The sequence below is a fragment of the Ammospiza nelsoni genome, chromosome 6 (assembly GCF_027579445.1).
Source record: "Ammospiza nelsoni isolate bAmmNel1 chromosome 6, bAmmNel1.pri, whole genome shotgun sequence".
NCBI lineage: Eukaryota > Metazoa > Chordata > Aves > Passeriformes > Passerellidae > Ammospiza > Ammospiza nelsoni.
Window position 1 is genome coordinate 14,854,540 of NC_080638.1, and position 21,578 is coordinate 14,876,117.

Sequence of the window (21,578 nt, forward strand, 5' to 3'; positions counted from 1 at the left end):
CTGTTAGGCAATGTCATGATGCTTACTGAGAAGCTCAGATAAAGCTGCTACAGTATAAAGATTAAGGCTATTTTATATTCTTTGATTTTTATTTAAATGCTCCCTGCATTTAAATTACTGTATTGCTAATTTTAGCTAATGTATTAATACATGTGTCTCAGCTATTTATACACACAATATGAAACCCAAGTGAGATGGCAAGCAGGGTGTATGGTTCCCTAAGTTTGGAACATGTACTGTTCTATGTAGCGGGTTTGCTCACAGGACTCAATAGGATTTGCAAAGTGTTTACACTATGAACTGAGTTTAAAGATATCTTTACAGAATCTCCTTAAATAATGGTGATGATTAATGAGAGTCTAAAATTCTCTGTCCCTTTAATTTCAGATGTTGTCACTTAAATCCAGAGAGACTGCTGCTCCTTATATATCTCCCTACTACTTTTATTAGCACTACTGAGAAATCAGTTTCAGCTCTATGTTCATGGTGATAGAACCTGACCCTCTGTAAATGAGACAGGAATTTTCATCAAGACCAACAGATGCCAAGGATGTGAGGATTGCTGCCTTTTTGCCAGCTGTTCCTGTGAAAGTGCATAGGAGAATCATGCCTCTGAGTACAGGGTATTCCATCACTGATGTGTAACAAGTGGGGATTACTGAATTCAGGATAGGAGACTGAGCCTGTTCTCCCTCACTCTCCAGAGACCTGAAAAGATCAGAATTAGGCTTTCAGTTTTTATCTAACTTGTAATTGATCCTCTAGCAAATAGAACTTATTTCTAAAATATTATGCCTATATTGTGTCTTTGATTTCATTCTTCTGAAAGTACTTTTTATACACATTTCTCTTCCTAATCAGACACTCATCTTGTGTATTCCATGTGTGTCTCTCAATCTCCACCTTCCTCAAATGAATCACAGATCAGATTAATTGTACTTGGCAATTGAACACTCTTTATGTTAAATATCTTACCATTAAACCTAGTGACCTGAGAGAAAGTTTGCCACCAGGTTTTAAGCCTTCCTTGTATTTTGCAGAATAATTCAGTCATCAAGGCTATTGCTTTAATTTTAAAAAAATTAATTTTTTTTTCTAAGTGTATTCTGCTCATAGATGAGTATTATATCTTTAACCTCCCAGGCCTGTTGTCCTTGGATAAGGAATAAATTGGATAGTGGGTAAAACTGGACTTTTTAACTGTCTTGATATGTGGCTGAGTTATGCTATGATTGGTATATAAGTACTTATTACTGTTTGTTTATATATCTATGATTATTTACTTTAGTTTTCATATAGATAATTTTTATTAGTCTAAAGAGGTGTATCAGTGTGATGCCAAATAATTACCCAGGCTTGGTTACTTTGGAAGTTTTTATAAGACTGATTGTCAATTCTTTGATAATAATCAGAAGTGGATTCCTGTTTAGATTCTCATACGATGCACAAAGTCCCTTTCCAGTCTTCCAATGTTAGAGAAGGGAAATGACTTTTTAGAGGGTGAATGTATTTTGCTACTTCTGAGCAGAATATCTGATGTCTTCTTCATTATCTTGTTATTAGTTAGAACTACTTGTGCAAGTTCAGGTTTGTGTTACCCATAAAGATGAAACTGTGGTTATTTTACTGCAGCTCATTTCAGCAGCCCTGCTCAAATCCTAAAAGTGCCAAGGAATTCATTTTCTGTAGTAAGTTCAGAAGAGATCCTGTGACAGATGCACTTTACAGAAGTGTTGAAATGGGAGTGTAGGTCCTTCGAAACACAATAAAGGTAGTTCCTCTCCCTGCCATGTGTGGTTTTGGGTGATACAAAAAATTATCTGACCCTTGAGATGTCTGAACAGATAGCCAGGTTTGTAAAGGGTTTTTTCCGAGCAAAGTTACAAAACCTTTAGACATGTCCTAAGCATTAGTAATATACACAAAAGGAACCCACTCTGGACAGTCTGAGTGCAAGGAAGACAATTTGGCAGGTGAGCCATTCTTTGGTAGAAGTACAGAATGCTGAACTGCAATACTTAGCTGGGTCTCTGTGGGCCATCAAGAACACATAAAGACTGCCAACATCTCTTATAGATCTTTTCACAGATCCTATTACAATTCACAGTAAAGGGATCCTCTACCTGTCTTTCCTGAGGGGTCCAATTAAGGTAAGGATTTATTCAAGACTCATACAGACCTGGGGCTTGCACAGTGCAAATGTGAGAAGAACACGATGTTTCTTCCCTTTTATCTCAAGAGCACTCCCTGTGCAAGATCTCGTGCTAGCAGTCAATCTGAAAAAAGGATTTTCTAGTTGGGAATTCTCCCATTCACAGCTTTATAACTTGTTATACTTCACATAATTATAGAGAGAGGGAAACGAACTTATTTCTTTCATCTCCTAATGGCTATCCAGAGCAGCGTCCTCAGAACCTGCAAAGGCATTTGAACCAGGATCCTTTGCATGTCAGATGAATTTTCCAAATGCTGCTCTATAAGGAGAATGTCTCTTTTGCTATCTCCTAACAATAATTTATCCACCTGCTCTTCCTGTGTGAGACAACATTTAGGATGTGGATTTCATGAGATGCCAAAGGGTGGAATCTATCCTAAAGTAACCCTGTGTATAAATGCCTACCCATCTCATGTTTACCTCAAAGATGTCATTTCTTTCTTGTGCGCTTTTTGGCTGTGATTGTTCCATAATACGCCTGCCTGAGCTACAGAAGGCGCAAGGAAGATTTGCTGTGAGCAGCCCCTCAGTCTGCAGGGCACATAAAATAGCAGTGCTGTGACTGAGCCTAGGCAGAGGTGGAGCAGAGATTCACACCAGAGCTGCCAGCGCAGGTTCCTGAGCAGAGCACAAACAGGGCATGGGATTCTGGTCATCCTTTTGTGGCAGCACAGCAGGCACAGGGTTTCCTCTATTAGATATTGTCAGGCCTTCATGAGCACTAGAAGTTAAACATTAAGAAGGTGGATGCTGGCTGGTAATGCAAGACCATTTTGTTTTATTAATAATAGGATTGTAATGGAAGAGTGAGTAATGTCAGAGTATAAAAAACAAAAAAACAGAGTGTACCAGGATGGATAAACATAACTGAATTGTTGTGATAAATTTATTTCTCCCACTGAATATTCAAGTAAAATGTAGAGTTTGCAGTTTTAGTTTGTTTCTGTCAGTTAAACAAAGATTTATATAACTCTACTTATAATGCCTTAGTATTCATATCCTTATTTTTACATTGTTAGATTTAAAAAATGAAGAGAGAACTTTGCAATTTGCAATTAATGACATTTGGTTTTATTAAAAGTAAGTAGAGAACTATATCAATAAATAATAGACATTAAAATTATGAAGAAAATAATTTGTCAAAATCCTTGCCTGTAAGCAGGCTCTGCTTGGAGGTTTTATTGGCCATATTATCTTGGTTATTTAGGGAAAGACATATGATCTGCTCAAGGTAAATAGCTTGAAAGCATTTCCACCTGCAGCTGAATGTGTTTATGTGTGGGTGTAGCTGGGGCCTGCCTTGGGCCTTCAGGGCTCCTTGTAGAGCCTGAGGCAGTGTCTTACATAGCACAATGTTACTGCAGCTACTCATTAGCTACCACTGCCAGAACAGTGGGATAAACACATACTAGCGAGGGGACGCTAATAAGGGAGCTGTCTGCACCATTAATTTACTGAACACCGAGTTGTTCAGCTATTTGGGAAGACTTGAGCGTTCTTATACATTTTTCATTTCTGCAAATGAAAATTTGGGGAGAAATAAGGCATTGCAGAATGCAAATGCATCCAACCTATTAGACAGGAGTGACTGATCCTGGCAGCAGAAAATCACTGGACTGCACTTTGCACCCAGATGTGGGCACCTGAGCATCAAGGGAGGCCAGCAGGGATGCAGAGGGATGTCACCCCACAGATATGGAGAGGTTGTTGGACATTAGATGTCATGGAATCAATTTTCCACTGGCATTATAAATCACAATAAACTTCCTTACCCTGCTCTGTAAATACGGCTTGACACCACCATGATACTATGAACTGTTAATAAAAGTCCATGCATGCTTTGCCAGCAGGTAGTATACCAAAGTAAAATTACCAAATTAAATCCATGTTTTGAGTATACTTTTAATTGTAATTTAAGCAAAGAGGTGTTAGACAAAACCTACATCTTTCTAATTTTACATCTAGTTGGTTATATGTGTCAATGGTACTGAATTTTTTAAGAACCCCCCATCTCTCACGTCCAAAGTTAATTTTTAAAGTTCACCCTTTTGCTAATAAGTAAATACATGTAACAAATACCCTCATGCTTCTCATGCTTACTTATTTGCTTCCTAGAACAGCTTTTCTGTCTTTCTACTTCAGGCATTCTGGGGAAACTTCCACACTCTGATGGTGTGACCATAAGAAATGAAATGCAATGGAGTCATTCTCTAAGCCTACAGTTCCTGGGTGTTATGATAAAGCATATGCTAATAGAGTGTGTGAGCTTATTGGGAGTTCTTAAAAAATGCCATCTGCTACAATTTTTGCAGCTGAAAGTTATATTCAATCAGAGGTAAATTTTTATATGCTCAGTCTAGTGCATGGAAATCTATGCCAGGAATTAAAGTTTACCCAAACTATGAGAAACATTTTTTGCATGTAGTTACTTTTGAAGGTTTAACCTAAGATTTCAAAGATGAGACTGATACCAGAAAGGGATCTGATCTACATATGCAAGTCCACTCTTAAAGTACTCTGTGGTTCATGAAAATGCCTCCTTTTCACTTGAATGCTTGGAAACAGTCTTTAAGTATGAAAACTAAATGAACTGAAGAGCAACCCTATATTTTGCATCTGACTACTCAGTGAATCTATATTCCTCATCTGTAGCAGATAGTGTTAATGCTTAAAATCAGCATGACTGCTAAAACCCACCTCCACAAAAATTATTTAAAGATTTAAAGCAATAGTAGATGGAAAAAAGCATTGCAGTTTCACCACAATCCAAATCAGGCTTTCTGCATTAATTTTCTTATATTTAGATAAAATCTGTCAACAGATCTTTTAGCTGCTTTTGGGGAAACTAAAACAATTAGCTCAATTTGTCAATAAAAACGAGAAATGAACTAGCTTTGCTGCTAATTTATTGAAAGAGAGACACTTATCTATTCTTCCTTTTTAACAAACTTTGACCACACTCGGTCTGGGGAGCTCCATACAAAAGATATACAGGACTGGAAAAAAATAACTGATTAAATTTTAACCAGCTGCTGGGCAGATAGTTTGCCTGAGGCACTTTTGTCAGTTTCAAAGGGTCCTTTTATTAATTTTGCATTTTGTATTTTGTTAGTGGAAAGAGCTGGCTCTGTTGGGACTGCCAAAAGCTATAGGCAGCGAATCTTACAGCAGCAAAGAGGAAGCTGTAGAGCATGCCAAGTAGATTTAACACACTGAGCACTCTAAATTACATTTGTTTTATCTGTTCTAAAAATATATTAACTTCAGGTGTAAGTTCTTTGAATAAAGCCTTAAAGCTAGTATATTCAGTTCCTCTTCTGTTTATATAAGGCTTTCACTTTGTCTGTAAAAACAAACTGTAGTCTTTGCCTCATAACTACCCATGTAATTTAAATCTTTCCTTCCTATGGTTGTTGGTGAATTCTTTGTTTTCTGTTTTCTTACTCACATTGAACTTATGTTCTTACTGAAAATAAAATACTCAGAGTTTTATCTAGATCCTCCTCACTTTCCACAACATTCAGATGCAGCTTTTATAGCAAAGATATTGATGTCTAAGTGGAGTCAATATTTAAATAAACATGTTCTGCTTTCATGTGAATGGAGCCCAGCATCTGTACCAGCATGTGGAAAGTGCTGCATGTGTAGCATATTGCTCAGACAATTTGTGAACAGAAGTTAGAACTCAGGGGTTAAATGGAAAACACAAGCCTCTCTTATGATGCTGGGAATTTCACAAGTTCCACTCAGGCAGCTTCAAACAGCATTAAACACAAAGGAAAAAAAGTATACCCTCAGGCTAGAATTTGCAGAAGACTTACCTGCACTAGAATGGAGCTAAAATTAAGCCCTAAGACAAAGCATTTGGGCTTACATTTAGAAAACTGAATGGCAAAGTATATAATTTTAGAATGCATATCACACTGTTTCTCTAGTTTAATTGTATCTTTTAAGATAGTCTTTTTTCCCTCCCCTCTCCCCAAAAAATTTAGCCCAAATCAATATATGATAGTGTTGCTGCTGCATTATTTAATGTGTTCTACAAGTTTTTTTTTGTGTGTGATCCTGTGATGGCAAACCTCATTGGTATCACGTATACATAAAGGAGCATGTTCTTGTTGTTCCTGAAGGTAACAGTAAATTTGATAGTAGCAAAATTAACTTCACAGGAGAAAACTGAGCCCAGAGTAATTAAAAATCTCAATAATTTACCAGTAATCCTGAACTTTTGCAACAAAATGTATTGTCAGGTTTTGAGTAGTATTTAAAAAAAATTGTGATTTATACTCTGATTTACCTAAGTTTAACTAATATGTGTAAGAGCAAAATAACCCTCCAAAAAACTCAAAACAACAGAAAACCAAAACCAACCTGCAATTAAATTGTATCAGGAAATCTTTAAATTGTGCCAGTTCCTCCTCCTGTGTTTCAATGAAGTTCTATTCAGGGATGTAGAACATGAGAAGAGAAAAAAGATGATTTGGGACTGCTGAGACTGTCAGCTCAGCTGTGCTGTGTGACAACATTGAAATTACTTATCTTTCAAGGTTCATCTGAAGGTTCAACTCTGGGCATAAATAAATGCTTAGCTTATGAGTACAATATTTCTGTGAAAGTCTAAGCTCTTGCTTAAGTATTTTATGGAACTGGTGGCAGAAAACTGAGCATTTCCATTGTGCTCATCACATGGAGCAATGCTGAGCTGGAAGTGCTGGCTGGAAACACCAAGGGGGGCTTGGATTCTGGGTGACATCAAACTGCCATAGCACAGCCTCTGCTATGCAGGTAACAGCTAATTCTCCTATAAAATTAGGCACCAGATTGTCAAGAAGCCATGCAAATTTGCTCTGTAATCAGAATGGCTTCTTTCTTTGACTTTGTTACAATCCAGTACTTAAACAGGCAATTTTATCAATGCAACGACGTAAAGGAAAACAGAAGTCTCTTCTTTCTGTCATTACTGCATGTCTCTGTATTGCTTACAAAAATGACAGCAGTTGCTGATGAGAAGAGCTAATTCTGTAGTCCCTGTGGAACACTGGGAATGTCAAGGAATAGAGTCTGCTGGCTTTTGAGTCAGCAGGGATTTATGTACTGTGCTTAACTTTGTGCTTTAGCTGAGTAATGTGTACATCTTGCAGGTTCAGTGTCATAATTTCTGCCACAAAGGAAACCTGACAGACTCTTGCAGTTCCATTTAAAATCATGAGGGGTCATTTCCCCATTTCTAACTGAGCAAGGAGGTTGGTAGAATTTCAGACTGGCAATTTTGGAAGGCAAGTTGTTTTTTCATGTCTTGTGTCCTTCCTCTTTCTTGAGCGTTGAGCAATAGAAGTTTGATATTGGAATAGAATTTGCTATTTCAATTAAGCAAAATGATTTTTTTCTGGGTTGATTAATTATCTGAGTTAAGTGTTATATTTTGAGGCAGTGTTAGTATTATGGAAACAATTCTGCAGATTTTCAGTCATATACTCACTTGTTTTCTGTCTGCAGCATTCTTTAGTAATGGATGCCAGATCATGGTCAAATTAATATCAATTAAAACCATCACAAGTGCACAATTTCATTAACTTGGAGTCCATGTTACTGAAAGTGATTCGTGAGCTTGGACCTGCTGTTTTGCATATTCCAGATTCACCTGAGGGTGATGTATGATGTACTCTATGACAACAGAAGGAGATATATTCAAATAAAAATTACTTCTTTTAAATATTAAAGAAATATTTTAAATATTTCTTAAAAATCTAAAAAAATTATAAAAATTTTATAAAACTGGTGTTGCTGGTCAGCCATCCTCCCTACCTCTCTGGTGGTGTCTGAAGGAATGCTGGACCAGGTTGCAAATACTTTCCACTTTTTTGAAAGCATTGCTTTGGGCTGCCCATATTGCTTCTGACTATCATAGCTGTCACACTTGTATTGAAAAGAACCCAAGTTACTCTGCTTAAAACAATATTTCACAACCAGAAAGCTGTATTAGAAATAATTGGCATATGATTTTAAGAATGAAAATTGGGACTGATATGAAACTCTACCACTTGTGGCTGACATGCTTCTTGCCTCAGACATCTCTCCAAAGTTTTCCTGAACTTCAAAACGTTAGTTGGGTAAAGAGTTCGATATTCTCTCATTTTGTTCTCATTAAATGATGAGATGCATTGTCTTACTGCTGTGAAGTCAGATCTTGGCATGATTCTTTCAATTTACCTCTGTGTTAGGTTATTAATGAGGATTTTTTCCTCCCTTCAGTTCCCTTTCATGTACAGTGACATGCAGGTACACAAGCATTCAAGACTCTTAACATTTTCCTATGATGTCCCATTTAAATTAGGGAAAATCACTCTAATGATTAAGGGGAGGGAACACAAAAGCAGCGTGAGCTTATCTGAAATGAATTCTTCTTTAGGTTTCAGTGACTACCTCCTGAAAAGTAGTTACAGTGTTTTATCTGACTCTACATGCAGAATAACATGGCTCATTGATATTTTATCACAGAAGAAATGCATGCCTCCTATTGTGTCTCAGGAATAAGCAGGCAGCTGGCTATACCTACCCTACTACTCTTCTTGCCCCACTTCTGAACCTGAATGTGCTGCAGTGCTCAAAATGTTCCCACGGCACCAGGGTGGTGATAAAAAGGCAATTTTACCTGTCTTTGATTGCATTATCTTACCGCGTGTTAGCCGATGTGAGAGAACCCCACAGGTGAGACAAATGCTAAGGTTTTACTAATTTTGCATTATTTCACTCTGAATGGCCAACACAGAGGTTTTTGCAGTAGCCAGATGCCCCTTTGAATTAACACTGTCCAGTGGCAGAATGTGGATTCTTGCTTCTCTTTTGCTAAGGCTGGAATTAAATGCACAAGGCAGTATTTCTTGTTTAGACTCAGATGTATATTAGTTCTTATCTATATTACACTTTCACAAACTGTGAATTCTACAGCATTTCACTCTAACAAACTAGAAATGGAGCTGTATTTCTCAGACAAGGCCTTTTAATGATGAACTGTCTAATTAAGAAATGATAGCTAAATTATTTTTACTTTTAACCCAATAACCAGCCACCTGTGGCCCTCAATGAGGACTTTTTTCATCCAGTTACACAAAACCACCCAAACCCATGAACAAGAAAGTGAAGAAGGACTAGCTTCCACTCTAAAACCTCCATCTTTCTTTATATATATTACTACATTCTAAAACTTTAAACTCTAGGTTTTCTTCCATGTGATATTCCACACTTCTATTCAAACTCCACATCCATAATCTCAGTTTTATCAATCAATTTTGGAAGCCTTCTCCATGGCCTCAGGTCACATGCAGTGTTCTCTTGGGGTTCAGCACAGAAAGTCTAAAATTCTCAACAGGAGGGTTCTAACATCAGAACACTGCAATGCTTCCCCATCATTTTTCAGTTGCTCCAGATAAAGGTTCTGAGCCCCCTGTATAATGCCAAATACTCTCCTTTGTCACACAGCAGATCCAGATATCTAGAAGATTAATGAAGTGCGGTAAGATTTTTCAGTGTTAAAGCTATATTCTGCGTGTTTTGGCTGGTTGTGATATCCATATATTTAAAGCTGATGATTTAATATAAATAATGTTAAATTGAAAGTGCAAGGTTAAAATTTTAGAAAGGAAATAATTACCTTGTGCACACAGTAGTCAAATCATTCCCTCCCTAATCCTGAGTGCTGGATTTACTTTGAACTAGGGATAGAGAACTCATTACAGAAAATTTCAAACCAGCTAGCAAATTGTGGGTTCAAAAGTAGCTCTAAAGTGAACTGATGAACGAGATCATCAGAAGATAAGAGGTGTGTAAGAGACATTGATTTTTTTTATGGCTGGCTGCAGAATATTAGGAAAATTCACAATGCTCTGCCTTAGAAAGTACCTTCAATCCAAAAAATTTGATCAACACCTGTGGCTGCTGAACATCTTATTTTACATTTATTTTATAATCTCTCTATCAAAACATAACTTTGAGGTTATAACAGTGGTCAATTGAGTAGAAAGATTTTCTTTCATCAGTAGCAGTTAAAACATAAAAAACTTTGGGGTTCATTTTAGTGGCACCAAGCAAAGCATGATGGCTATTTACAGGTATGTTTTACTTTTCCTTTTCTTTTTGTCTAATACAGGATCAGGCCTTGTTTTGATATTATAAATCACAGTACTTTTTCTTTTTATTGAGTATGTATAGATGGTTTGGATTTAAAATAATACAGTTTGACTTCCAATGAACAATGTGAATTCCCTGACTTAATATATTAACAGCATAAAGAGTAAGAGGTAATAGCAGTGTCTTCATTTTATACTTAGGCACAGGCTGAGTTTATCACTCTTACCTTTACATCACAGTTCATCTACCTTTCCTAAATTTACAGAATTTTTATTAATTTTAATAACTGACATATATAATACGGCTTTCAGGAAGTTTCTTCAAACTCATTTCTGCTTCATGAAGTAATTACAATTGCTTGGCCAAGTTCTACACTTGTTTGCAGTCTGTCTAGTCCTTATGAGTTAAATGGAGCTTTTATATCTGTTTTGTACGTATGTTTATAGAATCTTATGTAGATTATATATCTTATATATTGTATATATATAGATTATATATCTTATAGAATCTAGGTGTGTTTATACAGAATCTTCATATGAGGAAACATAGTAACTATTTTCAGTAATTATTTTGTTGTAAAATATTTTGTTTCTCTTTGATTTACTGGCCAAGCAATGGTAATCAGTGTGAAATTTAACATAGGTATAGTATTTATGGAACTTAGGTTTTCAGCCTAGTTTGGGACTTTGTTTCAGGTTCTTTTATTTTCTGTTTAATAGCACCAGTTTGAAATTTTTCTTGGCTGAGACTTTTATATGGCAGTTCAGGTTGCCAGTGTTGGTTGATTTTCCCAGTCTGCATCATGATCACAGAGTGGCCTGGGTGGAAGGGACCTCACAGATCATCTTGTTCCAAGCTCCCTGTCATGGGCAGGGACAATTTCCGCCTTTCTTTTCTTTTTTTTTTTTTTTTTTTTTTTTTTTTTTTTTTTTTTTTTTTAATATTTTTGGTTGTTTTTGATGATCAGCTCTTCTTTGTGAAAGTAATAAAAATTGACAGGAAGGGATCAAAATAGGACATATAAAGTTTTAGAATACAATGCTGAAGGTTTTTCCTTACTTGAAGTTCTGAGATAAGGTTGTTTGGTTTTTTTGTTGTTGTTGTTGTTTGTTTGTTTGTTTGTTTCTTGTGTTTTTTTAAATAAGAAATTGTGGTAAAGAGGAAAGTACTGGAAATTGAATCTTGATTTGTAAATTACAGTCACATTGCCTACTGATGTATAACTACTATTACTCTAATTTCCTTCTGGGTATACTAAGGAATTTATGTTAAAAAACCCCAAACCCATAAGTCTCAAAATTATAATAAAAACATAAGAGCAGCCATTACCAACTCCAGGCCTGTTGCTAGTGCAATTCCACTTTTCCACTACTGTTTTCCAAAGATTGCCTCCTTTATTGATACACTGGTGTTACTTTGGTCTTACCATTGACAATGAGAGTCGAAATACAGACAGAAATATTGCATTAAGAACTAAATTTTAGTAGTTTTAGATTTTTCTTATTTATAAAAATCTTCTGTTTGTGAGCTATTAACATCCTATCAGTGCCAGAAATTTGCCTTTCTGGAACAGTGAGAATAAAATCAGTGTGAAGTCTATGAGACGTTAAAAAGGCATTTTCAATCTAGATGAATTAAGTGTATACAGTAGAAGAAATATTAGGAAGAGAAGACCAAACCTGGGGAAACAAAAAGGCAAAGGGTAGGTGAAAAAAAGTCAAGATGTAAAAAAGATATTATCCAGGTAATAATGAAACAGGAACCATTGAGATAAAATTAAATAGGTGTTAATTAACAAATTAGCCTGGCGTTGCACTTGGGCATTTGGGGTACAGTCAGTATGTAATTTTAAAAAATGATCTAATTTAATTAATATTAGACAGCGAGATGCAATATGGTCCCCTAATTAAGTGTTACAGCTCAAAATTCTTGAAAGCATATTAATCCTGTTTTTTTGTTTGTTTAGAGTTTAGGAAGTCTTAAACAGATGCAGACTGTCTAGTAGGTCTGAAAAATCCAAGGATGGATTGTTATTGTTTAAACTTGTTTCCTGTGGGGAAAAGGTGAATCCCTACTTCTTGGTTTGTATCAAGGACTAGAATAAAAAAAAAATTCTTGTGAAGTTGGCAGCTGAATGAAATGGAATATTAAATCATAGCACAGATAAATCTGCTTTACAGTCTAGTCTGAGTGCTCCTGCTAAGTGAGTTCATTTGGCCTGTGTGTGTTGAACACAGCTGAACACAAGGTCTCATGTCTAGGAATTCAGGCATATTAGTCACACTTAGGAAACAAGAGACCTTGTTATAAGGTAATAATATTGCCTGAAGTAGCAATACTGAACTTTTGGGCAGTAATTGCCCAAGATTTGGGGTTTTTTATAGTTCATTCAATATTTTCATAAATACATTTTCATTAGGATTTAAATACCCCTAGCAGCCCAGTAGAAAGGGATACTGCAAACTGGATCCATACTCAGAAAAACAGAGGTCTGTGGGTGGGACAAGTGGGAAACACAGATTTCAAATGTTACTCCACAAAAAGGTGTTTCAACTCCACATCTTTTTCTTGCTGCCTCACAGACCCAGTGTGGGTCACAGTGACAAAATTTGGTGACTTGGATGGTGTCAACACCTAAAATTCCAATCTTTGCTGTCAAATTGGCTTTGTGTAAGCATGGAAAGCACAACACATACAGACTCTGAGTGTACAGGCTGCCTTTCAATTATATGTGTTTTAATTATAGCTTTAATACACCACTCTTTGCAGTTCCTGAACAAGAAAAAGGCTACAAATCTATGTTTTTATGTATTTCAGCTGTACACACGTGCACTTCTCCTTCTGCATATGATTTCCATGTAAACAAAGATAGAAATATGTGAATGTCATTTAAATATATTGGGGTTTATAAAATCAATATGAAAACTTAAAATTAAAGAGTTAAAAAAACAAGCATCTTTGTGAGTTAAATTTATTTTGGGTTAATCTTATAATTTTCTAGTTGAGTAAGTAGAATAATGTTCATCTTAAGTTGTCCATAATCAAATTCTGATTTTCACCTTTTATTCTTGAGGTGTCCTGTTCAGCAGTACTGATATTCTGTAAATACAGAGGTGTTCTGGCTCCACTTCTTGTTCATTTTACAGATTTCAAATAGAATTTTTGTGTCATGCTGCATGTGGGATAAAATCTCATGCAGGTTGGATCGATATTGGGAAAAGGAAAGGTGAAAAGTGTTTTAGAAAGAAAGGTGTACCCAGGCAGGTCACTCCAAGTGAGTCAGCTCTTGAAGTGGATAATTATAAAAATGACCTACTCTTTCAGGTATTAAAATGGTTGTCCAGAAAGTGCAGGGAAAAAGAGTGGAAATAGGGAATGGTTGCCAGGAACAAAAAACATTTTTTTTTTTCAAAATTAACTATGAGATGAGATGCTGTGTTTGAATAGGAGTTAATCACACCTAATGCTGGTGCTTGGATACTTGGTGAAGTCTCTTTTCTGTGTTGTAAATCCCATACATTAAAGAAAATGCCCACTGGAAAACAGAAACCAGCCAGATGTCTAAAACTAAGATCAGAACAAAACCAGAAGAAAAAAGACTGTGCTGGTTCTTCACAAAATTGAGCAATTGAACAACTTGAGGAGTGGAGTTATGGACTTTTTAGTTTTATTTTCTGTTTCACAAAGAAACTCACCCATAATGAATAGCACTGATTTGACAAAAGTTAATGAGTGGAGTGGATAAAAGCTAGAGATGTCTATTTTGCATTACAAAACATTTTAATGTTGTTTTTTTTTCTGATTTGGAGCAAAACCAAATTAAACATTTAATGTTTCAGAACTTTTCATTATATGAGGATATCATGTAGAAGAAAGGCTGCTTTTTTGAAAATGAAATTTTCCCCTCTGTGTGTATTTTTCAGTTGTGCCTAACTTTTATTATGCCTACAATATTTTACACCATCAAGAATCAAAATATTAAATTAATTTGCTATATTTACATATAGCTCATTTAAGGACAGCTGCTTTTCATTGAATGCTATTTGAAACATCCCTGCTATTTAGATTTCTGCATCTTGTGGCACATTGGAAAATTTTGAGTATGAATTAATCTTTATGGATGTAAAGTTTCCGGAATAACTGAAAAAAGTTTGACATGATAACATATGCTTAGATATTTCAGACTTTTTAAATGTCAAAAAGTTCATGTTTCTGTGGGGTTTTTTGGTGGTGTTTTATTTTAAATACAGAAAAATAAAACATTTCCCCTGGGAAAGATCACTTACGTATATGGGAAAATGAATCTAAGTCAAAACCTGTAAAAACGTTGTCGGGGAGAAAAGCTTTAGTTGGCATTAGTGGAATTTCCTGACTGAAACTTTCAGTACATAATTAGGACAAAAGTAACTTATATTTGGATGCTTATAGTGTCAATAGATGTTCTTCTCTTTGGAATGTTCTCTGTAGAAAAATGTTTGAAATGTCTGCACAAGCTAGGAAAGTAGTGCTGTCTAGCTGTGGGTAAGTTACAGTCCTGGTGCAACTCTCAGTCACTAGAATACCATTTCTACATTACTCACTGAAATAGTTTCAGCTTTGAAAGATACCATCATTTCAACCTCTGTGTAGATAGCAAAAAGCTAATCACATGAGTTAAAAGTATTGGCAAATTAATATCTGGCTGCACAAATCATAAATATCTTGACATCATAGGTTTAAATGCTTTCTACAATCAATCCAATGGCTTAGATTATTTACCTTATGAGTCCCACAAGGAAAAGAGAGCTGAAATACCTGTATCATAATATTTCTCATAATTGATTAATGTTTGCCTTGGGAATTACATGATGTTCAGTGTATTTATTTTTTGCTGCTTCTAGTGCTAGGTAGAATTTTCCATAAAAGATAAATGTATTCTTGGTCCCTCAAGCAATACAGGAGTAGCTAATATGTGTGTGTTACAATAGACTACAGCCATCCAGATGTATGCTATGTTTTCTATTTTCCAAATGAATTTTCAGAGTCACTTGGGTTAACAGGAGAGCTAATATTTCAAGAAGAGTTTAAACAAACTGGTTTGTTAATTTTTCCCTGGGGACCAAAAGCGGGAAATAGGGAAATGGCTAATAAGAGCAACCTAGAGCTAGTGATATTGTGCTGATAGAAAGAACTGAATTAACTCAAATGTGTCACATTGATTTAAGATGCCTGTGATGTATTACAGAATGTGTTCTTGTCCTGCATATACCATTGGAAAGCAAACCATGCATTTTATTACTGTATATCTTAAGACCTTGGTAAAAACTTAGCCAAAGCAAACTTATCTTTAATGTCACGTGTGTGTTTGTTTTAAGATGAAAAGACATGAAAATATAAAAGAATTTGTTGGAAGATAGTAACATACATGAATGGCTGTATGTATGAAACTTTCAGGGTTTTCCAATGCTCCTTGCACATCTTTTTCTGATTGAGTGTTTGCAGAAGGAACCTGGGGAAGAGCTGTTTCTACAGAGGTTTGGTCCCCTCGGGAGGAAAAAGAAAAGGTGTGTGGCAGTATGGCTGGCCCAGCTGGACAGGGAGCTAGTTTATGGCAACTTCTCACAGAAGCCACCCCTGTAATCTTCCCACTACCAAAACCTGGTCATGTAAACCCAGTACAGTACAAAAGGTACAGTACAGAACGCTAAGATTAATGGGCACAGATTTCTTACCAATTGCAGGGGAAAAGTAGAAGGAAAAAAAAAATCCATACCATTGCTTTTCTACTTCAATTATAAAGCAACAACCTGATATTTAATTTACTTATAGATATTATAATCTATGTGCTAAAAGTATGAGTAAAATATTGCCAAGCCATGATTTAACCCTCATTTGTGTTCTATTTTGCATTATACTAAGAATAGGAAGGCAAAGCTAAGTAGCCATGTTCACCCTTGCTTCTCCCCATAACTTAAAATTTTATAGAACCCTTTTTTTGTAAGTCACTTTGTCTTTTCTGTCTTGTTTCACTAGTGACTTATTTACTGGGTGTTTTCTGTCTTTTTCAGCCCTTTGACAATAAAGTTTGTGTTTGTTTAGAGAAGAATAAAAACATCACAACAAATCCAGGCTAGTTTATTCCCAGACACTTCGGCATGACCTTGGAGTGAGTTGCCCACCAAGGAGGAAGGGCTGGCCAGTAGCTTATCCTGACTCATCTGATGGGCCAGGGTGAATCTGGAAGATAATACTGATACTGAGCAAGAGGAGAAGAAGGAGGGCATGAGAGAGTCATTGCTGGTCACTGAAAAATAGAGTCTTATTTGGATATCTTGCAAAACATAAAATATTTTTAAATAGGATCTAAGAGTCAGCAAGACTGATAATAATTAAAATTACAAGCAGGTATAAATTATTCTTGTTTTGTTATTGTCAGTGGCTGTGATTTTAACTGCAGGGGTGCTGTTACCTCGTTTATACTGTTCTTTGTCTCATTGTAATTTTGGCTAAATTAATGGAAGAAAAAGAGACAATCTTTGGCTTCTCTTTTTGAACCTGTATGCTGAAAGAAGGATGAGATTATAATTTTAGTAATGCAATATTTTGTATTTTCAAAGCTCTTGTTATACATAGGAAGGTGTCATTTCCATAAGGGCTTAATAACTCATCTAGCTAAAACATTCATTTCACTCATGTTCAACAAATTTCTCTGATACTTTTAATCCTATAGGTAATTCCTTAATAAAAGTTCTGCAAGTGAGTCTGAAACAAATACCTTTCCTGATATTAATATACGTGCCTTCAAGGCCCTTAGGAGTTATTGACATCAATCAATGATAGGGGCTTCTCTGTATAGCCTGAAAAAAAACAGAAAAAACCCCAAATATCCTATGCAGTATTTAGCCTATTTTCCATCTCACCACCTGGCTTACAGGGTTGTATATCTTTCAGCTGAATCATTTATGACAAGAGAAGCTGTTAAAGTTTCTTTTGCAGATTGTTTAGATGTGGCTGCCAATGAAAAGACATTAATAAGTTAGCTATTGCAGCTGTGCTTGGATGTACCCAAGGCACTTCCAATTTTGCTATTATTCAAAAAATCTGGCAATTCATTTTTTTTCCCTGTGTGTGCTCTCGAGCTGGGCTCTTCAGGTTTGTCTGGTTCCAGAGCTAGTTTGGGTTTCCATTTGTTTCAGAGACAGCATTTTGGGGAGGGTGCTGGGAGATGTTTGTGCAGGGTATATAGGGACAGGCTTGTCACACGTCATGCTGCAGCAGGGCAGGGGCAGCAAGGCTTCACCAGCCGGACCTGTACTGCCCAACCACCCAGACAGGGCTCAACAAACACTTGTGCTGCTTTTCTGCTGTAATTCTTAGGGTTTTCTGTCTTGTCCAGCTGAATAGTGCTTTTTCTGTTTGTGATGAAGAGCACAGGTTAAGCATATTCATTAGGTCACATTTCAGTGACAGAAAGTTAAGGTAAACTCTGTTGAAATCAGTGTAAAGTTTAACAACTTTTTGCAAGTTACCTAAGCAGCACTTTCATAAATTTTTTTTTTTGCGACTAAGTACTGCTTTAAATGTCCTGCTATAGAAAGCAGAGGTCCCTTGAAGTAAAAAGTTGGCACTGAGCATCATTATTTTATCATGAATGTTTATGGGAGTTTTTGTGGGTTTTGCCAGAATGAATGTTTATTAAGAGATACATTACTCACCTATATCTGGTAATACATCTGATAAAGGTAACAGAAAAATTATGAGAAATATGTCAGCATGATTTATCTGCAGAAAAAGTTCAGTGAAGCTTTTAAATGCATGCACCAGGAGCTTCTCTAGAGAGGATGTACTGTTTATTCATAATAATTTGACTAGAGAAATGCAAGCCACCCTTTACATCCTTTTCCCTGGCAGGGTTGTTTCCTACTTGTTATATTCTTGTACTCTGTCCAGTTTAATTCTGCCACCCTGATGACTCCTGGAAAAGGCATTGCAGTACCAAACAAACACAGCAGCTCTTGATAGCACAATTTCCACTAGTCAGTATGGGACAATATTTTCTGACCAATCTAATTTTGCCCAGTAAAACAAGGTTTTAATATCTTCCTTGTTGTTCTGCATCTCTCCCTTCTCCTGATTGCTCCACTTCTAGTATCACTATCTGAAATAAAAAGGAAATTATGGAATAGAAAGAAAAAAACCCAAAAAATTTAGAATTATCCAGCCATCACAGAAAAAGACAAAGCTCCTACAAGTTTACAAAAACCTCCCCAGTATTTCTATGCTATGAGGAATTAAATTTACAGACTAATAAATGCACACAGCAATCACAAAGTTTGAGCATCAGTACATGCACTGTAGAAGTTAATGATTTGTTTAAAAATGTACTGGTAATGACCTGATATCAGCTTTTTGAGTAATTCAGTTTCAGAAGGATGTAGGGGGTTTTTTTCTGCAAAATTCAGACTTAATTATTAGATGTGATTTACATCCCAGCACAGGCTGTGAGAAATGTTTATTATAAACTTGTAGCTGTAAAATTTTAATTATACACTGAAAAAAATCAGTTTAACTGCAAGCAAACATTTAAAAGCATTCACTGGTTTCTTTGTTTCTGGTCCCATTTTAAGACAAAACACTGAAATATTTGCATCTTGCTATCAAATCAAATCACTGATACAATAAAATGCTGAAGTGCAGGGGACAGTTCAGGAGCTTAGACTCAGGCTGAAGTGGGGTGTTCTCAGTTTGGGTCCTGGCAAATGATGCCAAGGGATCTGGAGATCACTCACAGAGATTCTCCCTGGCACTGTGGGGAAAAGAGAAAGGATTCTTGCACAATTCAATATGAATTAAGTAAAAGCTGTTAATTGTGTCTCTAAACATTGGTCATATTTATTTCTTATCCTGGGCTACATAGAAATGCACTGTTTGATGGGTTGCTCCATTTTTTATGCATCTCTTGAGTGGTACCTCGATTTTGTCTATGAGGTAAGCACATATCTTTTTCTTAATCTAATTGGTAGATGCTGCAAGTGTCATTTTACTGGGGTTGTCACCCTTTTGTTGTCACTAACTTTTCTGCTTCTTCTTCTTGCAACATCAGCTTTTTATCTAAAAATATGAATGTGGCTTTATTATAAAGATGACTTAGTACTTGAGTTCTAGAAGGTGAAGTTGGTTCATTCAGCACATGTTCATTTTCCTGTAAATATAACCCTACAGGCCACTGTGAGCAGCAGCCAATTCTTACTGCACAGCACTGTTGCTGTACCTAACAAAAATTCTCCCTGGGATTTTACCAGCTGAAAGTTCCAGGCATACCCCTGATGTTTCCCAAATCTACTTTCATAGGTTGATAAATATACCTGGTTTTCTTTACTTGGATATGCTTTTTACTTGATGGAGATTTTGGTTTTTTGATGTCTCCTTTACATTAGCCTAAATAGTCAAATTTTTCTTTTAAAGAATTCTGAGCACTGTATTTGATAGTGTTATCATTATTTTCAAGGGGAATATTAAAATAAGACAGGAAAAAACAGAAATATTCTCTTCCACCTCAGAAATAAAAGTAATAAATGTCTTCGGCATGCTAATACTCTGATAACAAAGATGAAGTCTTTTAAATATTGACTTCATCTGTGGTTATACTGCATTTGACATAATTATCTTGATAAATTACTATTAAATGGAACAGTTTTCTGTACAGATGTTTCTATCTTAGCTTGCCTGTTAGCCTGGCTGTTTATTTATCTATGCTGTGCATCTTTGTGATGGATTTCAAAATACTAAAATTGAATATTTTTGCTCAACTAGTCTAGTTTCTAGGAAATGTTATCTTATGGCTACTTGTCCTCAGTGTGTGTCAGATGATACAAATCACCACAGTATGCCCTCCATTAATTTGAAACATTTACCCTGATGTCTCCTGGAAAGACTTGGTGCATCAGAGAATTAATGTATAAAGATTGTACCTGTTGAAAACCTTTTTGTTCTTCACTTAGAAGTCTTTATAGGTCAAAAGAAAATAGATTAAAATGCGCCCTACTCAACTGTAGTACTTAAAGTGCTAGTCAGCCCCTGGTGGGTGCCTTTTACACCCTCCTGAGTGCTTTTCTTAAATTGATCTGGTACTGACTCTTCTTGGAAATTTTTCATGTCATTGTAGTTGGCAGTAGCAGCAGACTGCAATCATTGGTGATGTTTTGTGGTTAAAATTACCTGAAAAAAACCTGTTCAGAAAGGAGTATTTTTACAGAAAGTATAATTGGGTTGAACATAGTTTTCTGCTGAAGTTCACAAGGTTTGATTTCTGAATGCGATTATTTGATAAGACACATGAGAGAATAGGCAAATATCTAAAAATAAGTTCAAAGAAGTAAAGAAGCAGAAGAAAGTATGAAATATTAACTGATATTTTTACACAAATGGAATGAAAAATATTAATCAACATAGAGCATCCCAAATAAATACTCAAAAATGTTTGCAAGGAGATAATTTGTCACAAGAATCAGACAGATGATATGAAAAATTCCTGTTTGTTTTTATTCAAAGCCACCGTTTGCAGAATCATCTAATTACTTGAAGCAACTGCAGCACAGCACATTTGCACATTATTTTTCTCCATTTTCTTTTTTGCCAAAAAACATAAAAATCCTCTAGCTATACTTGCATTTCTTTTCTGTTGCCTTGTTGTTTGCATGCTTCCAACAAAGATCACAGTTCCTTTGTGTTAGGTTTATACAGACATAAAAAATGAATGTAATGTCTCTCCAAAGATGTTGCAATTTTATCACGTAATGAGAACAAGAGTAAAAGAAAATTTTGGAGACAGATGATTTTTAGGAGTCTTACTGGAAACCTGGGAATAAATATAGAAGCTGTAGAAGATAAACTAGAAGTAAAAACTAGGCACCTATTCTCATGTGCAAGTACTTGAGATAGTAAAGGCAACAACAGGAACCATCTAAACCAAATTAATTTGTGTCAGTATATTGTTATTCACCATAGAGTGTATTGAATAACAGCCTTAGAATCATACTGTATAAATAAAAATCCTGGTCCTAGTACAGCATCTGAATCATTGTTGACTGTCCTAAAGATTAATGTCACAAAAAGGAACAGAAGAATTTGAAGGAACACAATTATAACTGAAGGGAAAAAGAAAAAAAAAAAGAGTAGATTGGTTTTGGAGTCCCAACTTGAGATTTGCTGCTGCCAAATCATAGAAGGAGACATATTTTTCACTTGTAAACTGCGC

General features: G+C 35.8%; 1 long non-coding RNA gene across 1 annotated transcript in view; it reads left to right on the top strand.

Moving 5' to 3' along the window:
• LOC132074041 (uncharacterized) overlaps positions 1 to 716 on the top strand; it is a 65,364-nt gene extending 64,648 nt beyond the window's left edge. The window contains exon 3 of the long non-coding RNA XR_009418576.1: positions 388 to 716. This is a non-coding gene — a long non-coding RNA (uncharacterized LOC132074041). The remainder of the gene's footprint in view (positions 1 to 387) is intronic.
• The last annotated feature ends 20,862 nt before the right edge of the window (positions 717 to 21,578 follow it).